The 12,885-nt window shown below is 47.4% G+C and overlaps 1 protein-coding gene across 1 annotated transcript in view; it reads left to right on the forward strand.

The window, feature by feature from the left end:
- The window catches only part of KPNA7 (karyopherin subunit alpha 7), a 35,001-nt gene that overhangs the window by 1,228 nt on the left and 20,888 nt on the right, over window positions 1-12,885 (forward strand). The gene's annotated exons all lie outside the window — the stretch shown is intronic.

The raw sequence follows: 12,885 nt of genomic DNA on the forward strand, positions 1-12,885 counted from the left end.
ACTGACGGAAGCGAAGCACAGAGAGATGGACACAGGTTTCTTCAGGAAGGAAGAGATTCTTTATTGGATCACCGATCGGGACTCAGAGGGACTAACGTCACCAAAATACAGCAAGTTCTGAGCCCCGGACAATAGTGCAGGCTCCTTATATAGGCACATAACTCCTCCCATATTAAGCTCTACCCGCACATTCTCTTGACCAATCAATACAAATAAGAATTAACTTCCTGCTTGACCACATGGCTTGTCCAGCACAATGGAGGAGGGGAATACTACATCCTGTATTCTTGCACATGCTCCGTACACTACTGATCGTATCTTGCCTCGTGCAACCAACTGATCGATACGTCAGCATATGCACGTACACATGCCACGTGGTAATCTCGGCCTACTAAATTTATTTTTACCGAGATTCCACCACATTCCCCCCTTTGATGCCTCTTGATATTTCACAATTACTTGAGGCATCACTTAACCTTGGTTTGCATACACCGCAAGTTACCCTGAACCAGACCAGACTTATCTTATGATATGAATCTTCAACACTCATCTTCCTGCATTGGTTCTCCCTGATCTAGAGCCTCATATTTATAAATTGCCATTATCTGTGCAGCAGCCTTCCTCTCTGCTATATTTTCTATCAGGCTTTGCACAGACCTAACTACTAAGGGTATAAGACATGGCAGGAGTAGACACAACATTAAAATCAGCAGGACTCCACCTACCACTGCCTTAAGCCCTCCACACCACTCATACCAGCTACCAAACCAACTACTTGGATTGTACCCTTTCCATACCTGAGTAGGCACATGCGCTAGTTTAACCATATGGCTAGTAAGCTCAGCTATTGCTTGCCCTTCGTCATCTATTTGAAGACAGCAATTGCTCAGGTTAAACTTCCCACATACACCTCCCTCTACTGCCAAAAGGTAATCCAAGGCTAATCTATTTTGGTAGACTGCTGTCCTCATCCTGGTATTATGCTTCGCTAGAAGATTGAGCGCTTGTGATGTCTCGTTAGTAATAATCTCAACCACCGCCTGTAATCTTATAATACGGTTGAGCATATAAATAGGGGTTCTATAACCAAAGGTACCATCTTCTGCCCACGTGGCTGGCCCATAATAATCTATAATACGCTGGGGAGGCCATTCATTATCTTCCCAGGCGCCTATCTCTATGGGTCCCCTTTTCTTCCTATGATTCACATCATACACTTTAACACCTAAAGTCTCACCTGTTTCAATAGGTAACAAGAAGAAGGATGGTTTGAGCATACCCAACACACATTCCCCTTCCCAGTCCTGTGGCAACTCCGAATAGGCTTTCTTACCACAGATCCAGTACAAATTTGCTGGGGCTCTCCAGGTAGATGTGATGGATAAATCAAACCACACATCCTTTAAATTGGCGTATCTAGCAACCGGGTTAGATGGTTCTGAGACATTTGAAGCCGACCACCAAGTTGTATTCTTTGTATCATCATCATAAGCTTTTTGCCCTAGACAAGTTAATTCTCCTACAGAAGTATTATACATTATTCCTTTCCTTGCTATGCAAACATAACCTATGATGGAGGTCTTTAATCTCCACTCAGATTTACCTCTAACACTCATATGATAATCGGCTTGTGTAGATATTAATTGGTCAACTGCCTCAGAACCGGACATTACCTCCTTTGCTTCCCAAGGCCATTGGTCTCCCATGTTAGTACCTCCACACACATAGCAGTTGGTAACATTAAGACTACCGGCAATACTTTCGGCTAAATCAATGAACAGGTTTTTAGCATTATGGGGGATCTTATTATCTATGCTCATCTCTTCATAAAAGGAATGGTATACTTGATGAGTTTGGGAGGATACCGTATCAGTCTCTATCCCTATAAACAATACTGTCCCAGGATCTAAACCCGTCCCGTATATTTGAAACCCAAATAAATTACCATACTTGTCTAAGAACTTATCGGGGTTATTTATAAGTATATGGACTGGATTGCATTCCATAGACTTACAATATGGGCTGGTAGGCAACTTAGTCACTATCATGTCTTTGTCTACTGTCTGTCCCCAAGTTGCCCACCCCACACAAGACCAATATGGGCAAAAGTTATAATCTCTATTTGGGCATCTAGGACTCACATATTTATTTTTACTACTGGGACAAATATATTTATCGTTAGACCCATACGTCCTCTCCCATCTAAGATCCCCACATACATTCCACGGCTTTCTACCACTTGATATCGCCTTACACGCATCAAATAGCAGAACACCCGAAGAATGTACGGATTCTAATACTGTCTTGTTAATTAGGGTCCCCTGAGGATCTCCATTCCTGAGAGTCAACCAAATTGTACGGGGTTGATACTCTGGACTGAAGCACTTAGGTTCTCCTACTCCTAAATGGCACACACTATATTCTATATTTAGGTATCTACATCTTGATACATCTCCTTTACACTCGTATTGTGAATGCCAAATTAGGGTTTGGGAAATATGGTTACCTGTTCTTGTCGTCTTAATGCATACCTCACAGCTAGGAGTGTCGGTACCTCTACCTTCCTGAATATAAAAATACACATAAATAAACATTATCAAGAACACATCTTTCGCCGTCATCCTCAGTCTTCGTCCGTGCGAAGGCACCTCAGCTTCCAGGATGTAAGGGCTGCAGGGAATGGAGTTCTGCTCGTCTTCACAGGAGTCCCTTTGAGACTTTCCCTGGCTTATATACTATACGTCGGTGGGCGGACAGGCTTTATTATGGCCCTCTCACTCACGCACCAAATCCCTGAAACAATAAAATTTTGTAATCCACACAAGTTCCTCGTTACTCCGACTGAGTCGTGCGTTTTAACCAGATCTTGCAGGGATTCTCTGGATCTGCTGTAACTTGCCAAGAATCGACTGCTGCTGGTTTAACCCTGGAGTGATGTATCCACGGAGTCACTTCGGCTACTTTTATCGCTGTAGGGGTAGACAAAAGAACAACATAAGGACCTCTCCACTTGGGCCCTAACGGTACATTATTCCACTCTTTAATCCACACTTGATCTCCTGGATGATAACTATGAACTGGGGGATAAATATTCACAGGTAATCTATCTTGTACCCATTTCTGTACCTCCTCCATAGTCTTACCCAACTCTACAACCTGCTGCCGAGTAATTCCTTCTCCCAACTGACTCAAGTCCCCCCTTAAGTTACCAAGTACGGGAGGTGGTCGCCCATACATGATTTCAAAAGGAGAGAGGCCCATCCTTCTGGTAGGGGTACTGCGGATTCGCAATAAAGCTATGGGTAAGAGAACGTTCCACTTAAGTTGGGTTTCCTGACACATTTTAGCCAACTGATTCTTAATAGTTCTATTCATTCTCTCTACCTTACCAGAACTCTGGGGTCTATATGCTGTATGAAGCCTCCACTTTATACCAAGCATATGAGTCAGTTGTTGTAGGCACTGATGAACAAAAGCTGGACCATTGTCCGATCCTATAGAGCAGGGTAGTCCATATCGGGGTATTATTTCTCGTAACAGGAATCTCACAACTTCTCCTGCTTTCTCTGTACGAGTAGGACATGCTTCTACCCAGCCTGAATAGGTGCACACAATTACCAACAGGTAACGATGTCCACCCGATTTAGGCATCACTGTATAGTCAATTTGTAAATCGGACATGGGGAGTCCCCCCATAAACTGGACTCCTGGTGGCTTTACTGGTCCTTGTCTTGCATCATTTTTAGCACATGTTACACATCTTCGTACAATGGCCTGAGTCAAGTTGGACAATCTTGGTATGTAGAAATGTTTTCTGAGAGATTCTTCTGTGCTGTCTCTCCCAGAATGTGTCCCGTTGTGATAATTTTGGACAATTTCTACCGCTAGTGATGCTGGTATGACTATTCTTCCATCTTCTAGCTGATACCACTTGTTCTCCAAATACTTTCCTGGTTCAGTCTTTAACCACTCCTCTTCTTGAGCTGTATAAACTGGAGTCCATTGAGACAGTGGAGTTGGTATAAGGGCAGCTATATGCCCCACATATTCTTGTCTTCCCGATTCAGCGGCACGCTTAGCTGCACTATCTGCCATCCGATTTCCCTTGGTTACATCACCATCTCCTCTCAGATGCGCTCGACAATGTATGATACCGACTTCTTTCGGCTCCCACACTGCTTCCAATAGTTGTAGGATTTCAGCTGCGTACTTGATTTCTTTGCCTTCTGAATTCAATAGTCCTCTTTCTTTATACAAAGCTCCGTGGGCATGAGTGGTTAAAAACGCATACTTGGTAGATGTTCACTCTTAAACCTTCAGCCAATTGTAACGCTCGTGTCAGTGCTATCAATTCTGCCTTTTGTGCTGATGTTCCTTTCGCCAGTGGCCGAGCTTCTATCACCTTGTCTATTGTTGTTACTGCATATCCTGCATAGCGGATCCCTTCTTTCACATAACTACTGCCGTCGGTGTAATATTGAACATCGGGGTTCTGGATGGGAAAATCACGAAGATCTGGTCTACTTGAAAATACTTCATCCATTACTTCCAAACAATCATGTTGACTTTCAGTAGGTTGTGGCAAAAGGGTAGCTGGATTTAAGGTGTTTACAGTCTCTAAATGCACTCTTGGGTTTTCACACAACATTGCTTGATACTTGGTCATACGGCTATTACTAAACCAATGATTTCGTTTGTAATCCAACAACGTCTGTACTGCATGTGGAACTCGTACATAAAGTTCTTGACCCAGAGTGAGTTTATCGGCTTCAGCTACTAGCAGGGCGGCTGCAGCTACGGCTCTTAGACAAGGTGGAAGTCCGCTGGCCACTGCATCCAATTGCTTAGACATATAGGCAACAGGTCTTTGCCATGATCCCAAGTACTGTGTCAATACTCCCACAGCCATTCTTCTTTGCTCATGTACATACAGGTAGAATGGTCGTGTGTGATCAGGTAGACCTAATGCCGGGGCACTCATCAAAGCCTTCTTCACATCTTCAAATGCCGTTTGCTGTTCTTGAGTCCATAAGAAGGGGTCGTGCTCTGTACCTTTGATAGCTGCGTACAGAGGTTTTGCCAGTATCGCGTAGCTGGGAATCCATATCCTACAGAAGCCTGCTGCCCCCAAGAATTCTCGCACTTGTCTTCTATTCTTGGGTATCGGTATTTGGCAAACAGCTTCTTTTCTCTCTGGCCCCATAATTCTTTGACCTTCAGAGATATGGAATCCCAGATATTTGACAGTTGGCAAACACAACTGAGCCTTCTTTCTAGACACCTTGTATCCTGCCTTCCAGAGAATGTGTAGTAGATCGTGCGTTGCTTGCTGACAGATTTCCTTTGTAACTGCTGCTATCAACAAGTCATCTACATACTGTAACAATACACACTCTCCTGGGATGGACTCGAAATCCAGTAGATCTTGACTTAGAGCTGAACCAAATAGGGTAGGTGAATTTTTAAACCCTTGGGGCAGTCTTGTCCAGGTCATTTGGCGTTTTGAGCCCGTTACAGCGTTCTCCCATTGGAAAGCGAAAATACATTGACTTTCTGCGGCAATTCGGAGGCAAAAGAAGGCATCTTTGAGGTCTAAGACTGTAAAGTAAGTAGCCCCGCCCGGAATTAAAGCAAGCAGGTTATATGGATTGGGTACAACTGGATGTATACTAACAACCGCATCATTGACTGCTCTCAAGTCCTGCACAGGTCGATACTCATCTGTACCGGGCTTTTGAACAGGCAGCAATGGGGTGTTCCAGGGGGAAGTACAGAATTTTAGGATACCATACCGTATGAACTTATCCAGATAAGATTGGATGTTCTTCTTAGCCTTCTGCGGGATGTGGTATTGTCTTAGGCTTACTGGATAAACCCCAAGTTTTAGTTCAATTTTAATAGGTGGAATATTGCGGGCCAGTCCTGGTGGGTTGTTCTCTGCCCAAACTCCTGGTATGTTGAATAAGGACTCATCACTCCTAGGGTTTTGGCTAGTCAACGCTGTATAAAGTCGCCACTCTTCTTCCTTTGGTACGGATAATGTCATAATACCTGAAGGTCCATTAAACTTTAAGGATGTTGTTCCATTTGGTAGGAACGTAATCTGCGCTTGTAATTTAGATAGCATATCACGTCCCAGCAATTGGACTGGACATTCAGGCATATAAAGGAATTGATGTTTTACTACGTGGCCTCCCAATGTACAGAGTCGACTTTTAAGAACCGGTTTTTCAGCACTTCTTCCAGTTGCTCCTATTACAGTAATAGTCCTTCCAGATGGAGGAGCAACTAGATTAGTCACCACTGAATGTTCAGCACCAGTGTCGATCATGAACGCACTCCTTTTTCCCCCTATTGATACATCGACCATAGGCTCCGCTCGACCAAGGGGGATGGAGCCCGGTCGGTATCAATAGTCCTCCATGACCGTGTCAGCCAATCCTACAAAGTCCCTGCCTTCTCTATCGCGGGACCTTTGCGCTGCTGGGAAATACCTATCTTCCCTAACACTTCCTCTGTTCCCATTACTCCCTCTATTACCATTACTCCCTCCGGGGCCTCCTCTACCTCTCGCTCTGCCTCTAAAGTTTCCATAACCTGCCCTGGGTTGGTCTCTCTCGTACTGCTCTCTTTGTGGACACTCGTTCCTCCAATGCCCTTCTTCCTTGCAATACGCGCACTGATTCCTACTCAAAGGCTCCCTACTCCATCTACTATCGCCTCTATCTGGGCCCCGTCTATCTACGCCTGCGATCGCTACCGCTAGCATGTCTGCCTTTCTACGCATCTTGCGCTCTTCCTCTTTCTTACTTTCTGTTTCCCTATTCATATATACTTTATTCGCTACCTCCATTAGTTGGGTGATGGACATTCCTGCAAACCCTTCTAACTTCTGTAGCTTGCGCTTAATATCTCCGTAAGCTTGGCTGACAAAGGCGGAGTTCACCATTCGGGAATTATCTGCGTCTTCCGGATTAAAGGGGGTATACAAGCGGTATGCCTCCAATAATCGGTCATAAAAGACACTGGGCGCTTCATCACTTTTCTGAATCACCTCAACTGTCTTCGACATATTAATGGCTTTCTTTCCTCCGGCTTTCATGCCAGCAATTATAGCGTCTCTATAGGCTCTGAGTTGAACCATATCAGCACCATTTACATTCCAGTCGGGATCGGTGTTAGGATAATGTGTTGCGGCCCATGCTGATGGATTGGCTTGATTCAAAGTACGGGCTTTATCCTCTAGCGCTTTAATGGCCGCTTGATTAATTCTTGTCCTTTCCTCATTGTTAAACAAAGTCATTAATAACTGCTGGCAATCAGCCCATGTCGGGTTATGTGTCTGTACTATTGAGGTGAACAGATCAGTCATAGCTTGTGGTTTCTCAGTATACGAGGAATTGTGGGTCTTCCAATTCAAGAGATCGGTTGTCGTGAACGGGACATATACGAAGACTGGGTCAGCATGTGCCATTTGACCTGCGGCATCGATATAGGCTGACCCGGGATTCAGACGAAGAGGCATCTGATAATGTTTTAATTGTTGGGTACCAGTCAGTTGTCGGGTTAGTATGGGGCTACGTAGAGGGGCGTCAGTTAGAGGTTCCGGTCGGGGGGTATTAGAACATGAGGATGTGGGAGCTTGGTTTTGGGAAAAGGTAGTAAATAAAACACTTCGAGCCGAGCTAGAAGAAGCTTGACCGGAAGTCTGAAGTGGCGCCAAATCAGGATATTCGGATCTAATGGGGGTTGGCTCTGGTTCCGGAAGGGGAGATTTAGTACGAGAGGGGGTGGATTCTGTACTGGAGGAGGAAGCGGAAGTGGATGAGGGCAATGAGGGAAGGGTTGCAGGACTTCCTGCATTTGCGTCACTTCCTCTTAACGGAAAGTAAGGGGGCGGCAAAGGGATCTCGGACTCAGGGGGCGTGTCCAAAATGGGCCTAACACCAGTCCTAGTGGACAAACAAGTTCTAGCCACCATGAGGCGACATTGCTCCTCGTGGCATGTCTGAATCCATTTTGGCGAGTCATTTACGGCCTGTCTCCAACAATCAATATAAGGAAACTGCCCGTAAAGTTCAGGCCTACCCGATACAGCCACGTGTAAGCGCTGTACCAGAGTTGGATCCAAACTGCCACGTGGCGGCCATGCCGCAACCAAAGTAGGCCACTCCCTAGTACACAAAGTGACCAAACGTACAGGAGACATTTTAACCCCAAAATCACAAGTTTTGAATCCCTTTTTAAAATTCTTCACCATACAACCTAAGGGATCCGGAATAGTTGACTGCGACGCGCCCATACTTATCAATGGAACGTCGTTGACAACGAATACTATGCACGCGTACTATTCAACAGTCACACCCGTTTCCTCTGGCAACAGCACCACGTGGTACAGTTACCAAGTGAAACACACACAATAACACAATAAACACTCAGGGAATTCCCGTACACACACAGCTGTTACACCAGTCACTAGATAATCAATATTATGCCCTTTGGCGAAACTATACAGTCACTCACGCTATAATTCTCTATATACGAATTACCCGTCTATAACACACCCCAGTAACATCATCTTTTACAAATAGCGGTTACAGTACGGTTAGCATAGGTCAAAGCACAATTTAAGGTCACAATACAATTATTAGTGGTTATGGTGTTAAACATGCAATAGACGACAATGATTAGTACTTATATACAGTGTCAGTAAATATACAGGGTTATGGTACCGTGCACTATAATACAGCAACACACTATTAACACTCTCGCTAGACGGCTGAGCTCGCGCTATCTAACAAGATATACACTTTACTAAACAATCTTTATCACATTTACAATTCCCAACTAAACTATTGGCCAGTACCTTGAATGGACTACCTAAAACTATCTACATCCGTTTTGGTTAGCCACACTGCCCAAGCACCACATATAGCGAGCTAGAGGACCGAATTTACACAGACGCCTCTTAGTCGATTACTATCAAAAATCTAGTGGGTTCCAAATTTACACGCCTTCCCACTTAGCCAAGATAGGTTGAGAGCTAGCGAACCGAATTTACACAGACGCCGCTTAGTCTCCCGATCCCTCCGACCTAGCGAACAAAATATACACCCTAGAACGCTAGTCTAGACAAGACACCGGTGTCCGGCTAGGGCTATTTACACAGGACCCCGCCTGACTAACCAAATCAAACGGTCTGACTAAAGAGCGTTCGATTGAGCGGTGCGCCTTCGCTCCTTCCCTCCGACAGAGGGGGCAGATTCCATACACAAATAACCCCTTATGGGCCTACCGCACAATCGGTATACCCCTAGTGGGTCTGCCGTCTAAAACAGCAGTTGTCTTACCTCCTCGTTCCTGAACCTGAGTTCACACTCATCGACGGGGACACCCCAGCACTTCTTACGTAGAGGCCGATGATCTCCTGGACAACAGACCAGTGGCGCCGAGACGAAGGGAGGTCCACGCAGAAGTTCAGGGGTGCAGCCGTAGAGAACGTGGGCAAAGATAGACCGTCTCACGCCTCTGCCTCTCAGCTACCGTTGAACGATGAGCTTCCCGGCCAATGCACCAAATGATACCGGAGAAACTGACGGAAGCGAAGCACAGAGAGATGGACACAGGTTTCTTCAGGAAGGAAGAGATTCTTTATTGGATCACCGATCGGGACTCAGAGGGACTAACGTCACCAAAATACAGCAAGTTCTGAGCCCCGGACAATAGTGCAGGCTCCTTATATAGGCACATAACTCCTCCCATATTAAGCTCCACCCGCACATTCTCTTGACCAATCAATACAAATAAGAATTAACTTCCTGCTTGACCGCATGGCTTGTCCAGCACAATGGATCCAGCACTGATCGTATCTTGCCTCGTGCAACCAACTGATCGATACGTCAGCATATGCACGTACACATGCCACGTGGTAATCTCGGCCTACTAAATTTATTTTTACCGAGATTCCACCACAACACCATCACCCCCATCTCCCTCTCACCATCAACCCACTCTCCCTCTCATCATCACCTCCCTCTCACCATCACCCCCTCTCGCTCTCACTATCACCCCCTCTCCCTCTCACCATCACCCCCCTCTCGCTCTCACTATCACCCCCTCTCCCTTTTACCATTACCCCCCTCCCTCTCACTATCACCCCCTCTCCCTCTCACCATCACCCCCTCCCTCCCTCACACATCACTCTCCCTCCCTCACACCATCACCTACTCACACACAGGATCACCCCCAACACACACAGCCTCCCCAAACACACTGTTAGCATCGCTGAGTACCGCTGAGGACTGTTCGTGGTGTTTGGTTCATGCAAACAGCTGCCAGGGAGCTAGCATTCGGTTCCATTCGAATAAATGGAAAGTGTTGAACTAGGGGCACCCAGGGAAAGCTGTTAATGGCGGCTGGGCAGAGTAACTCACAAATGGTGTCTCAGACCTGGACCATAGTCGGTGGGCAGGAGGCCAGCTTCCACACTCCTTCAGGAGTTCGTGGCAAACGTACGTGGGAAGGAGCGTTTGTCACTGTATCGTAATTCCCTGGCCTTCCTCCCGAGGCATAATTGGGGTGGCTGTGGCTCACTCCTTGAGCTTTACCCAAAAGCGTGCAAAGAGTTCATCCAGTCAACTCAATAAACTTGCCACAAAGTGAAAGTGAACATCCTGGGACGTATGCAGACTCTATGAGTCAGTAAAAAGGGCATCTGCCATCTTGAGAATTGGATTTGTTTCTAGGTAGCAGCTTGGAACGAGAGTTTGTTACTTGGGAAATGGTTTGAGGCAGTCCAGCAGGGACTGGGATAATCCCCACCAGTCCAGGGAGTAGGAGGGCAACGGATCCACAAAGTGAGCATAAGAGCTTAACGTAATTTTCTTTTCCTGGCTATTTTACATGGCAGCATTACACTCCCTTATGGGATTTTTAGTTTAGCTTTTTAATAGACAGGGGAGCTCAGGAGAGAGGGAGATTTTATTGACTGCAGTGGCGGATCCAGGGGGGGGGCAACGGGGCAATTGCCCCCCCCCGAGATTCTCCCCTGCCGGCTAATGCAGGGCTGACATTGCCCAAGTGCCAGCCCTGCATTGTGCCTGCAGACCGGGGAGGGAGATCAGTGATCTCCCTCCCCGGTCCGCAGGCACATTGCTGACAGCCGACCGGCAGGGGAGGGAGAGAGGACCCGGGAGCTGGGAGTTACCAGCAGCTCCTCCGGGTCCTCCTCTCGCGAGATTTGGAGCGTTGCCGCGGTTACCACGGCAACGCTCCAAATCTCGCGAGAGTGAACTCTAGCCCTGGAGCGCGGGCTAGAGTTCAGTCCTACCACTGGGACCACCAATGAACCCCACTGGGACCACCATGGAACGAAAGATGTCCCCCCTCCTCCCAGTAAAGGTAAGAAGGGAGGGGGGACATAACATTTATTTAATTTAAAAAAAAAACACACACACATTAAAAGAAAAATCCTTCTTATCACACAGACACACATTGCCCCTGCCCCCCATACACACACACATTGCCCCTGCCCCCCATATATACACACATTGCCCCTGCCCCCCATACACACACACACACACACACACATTGCCCCTGCCCCCCATACACACACACATTGCCCCTGCCCCCATATACACACACATTGCCCTTGCCCCCATATACACACACATTGCCCCTGCCCCCCATACACACACATTGCCCCTGCCCCCCATACACACACATTGCCCCTGCCCCCATATACACACACATTGCCCCTGCCCCCCATACACACACATTGCCCCTGCCCCCCATACACACACATTGCCCCTGCCCCCCATACACACACATTGCCCCTGTCCCCCATACACACACATTGCCCCTGCCCCCCATACACACACACATTGCCCCTGCCCCCCATACACACACACATTGCCCCTGCCCCCCATACACACACACATTGCCCCTGCCCCCCATACACACACATTGCCCCTGCCCCCCATACACACACACACATTGCCCCTGCCCCCCATACACACACACACACACACACACACATTGCCCCTGCCCCCCATACACACACACACACACACACACACACACATTGCCCCTGCCCCCCATATACACACACACACACACATTGCCCCTGCCCCCCATATACACAAACACATTGCCCCTATATACACATACACTGCCCCCATACACACACACTGCCCCCATACACACACATTGCCCCTGCCCCCCATACACACACACACATTGCCCATGCCCCCCATACACACACACACACACACATTGCCCCTGCCCCCCATATACACACACACATTGCCCCCATATACACATACACTGCCCCCATACACACACATTGCCCCTGCCCCCCATATACACAAACACATTGCCCCTATATACACATACACTGCCCCCATACACACACACTGCCCCCATACACACACATTGCCCCTGCCCCCCATACACACACACACATTGCCCATGCCCCCCATACACACACACACACACACATTGCCCCTGCCCCCCATATACACACACACATTGCCCCCATATACACATACACTGCCCCCATACACACACATTGCCCCTGCCCCCCATACACACACACACATTGCCCCTGCCCCCCATACACACACACACACACACATTGCCCATGCCCCCCATACACACACACACACACACATTGCCCATGCCCCCCATACACACACACACACACATTGCCCCTGCCCCCCATATACACACACACACACATTGCCCCTGCCCCCCATATACACACACACATTGCCCCCATATACACATACACTGCCCCCATACACACACATTGCCCCTACATACACACACTGCCCCCATACACACACATTGCCCCACACATACACTGCAATACACACACACACACAC

The sequence above is a fragment of the Pelobates fuscus genome, chromosome 8 (genome assembly GCF_036172605.1).
Source record: "Pelobates fuscus isolate aPelFus1 chromosome 8, aPelFus1.pri, whole genome shotgun sequence".
In the NCBI taxonomy this organism is placed as follows: domain Eukaryota; kingdom Metazoa; phylum Chordata; class Amphibia; order Anura; family Pelobatidae; genus Pelobates; species Pelobates fuscus.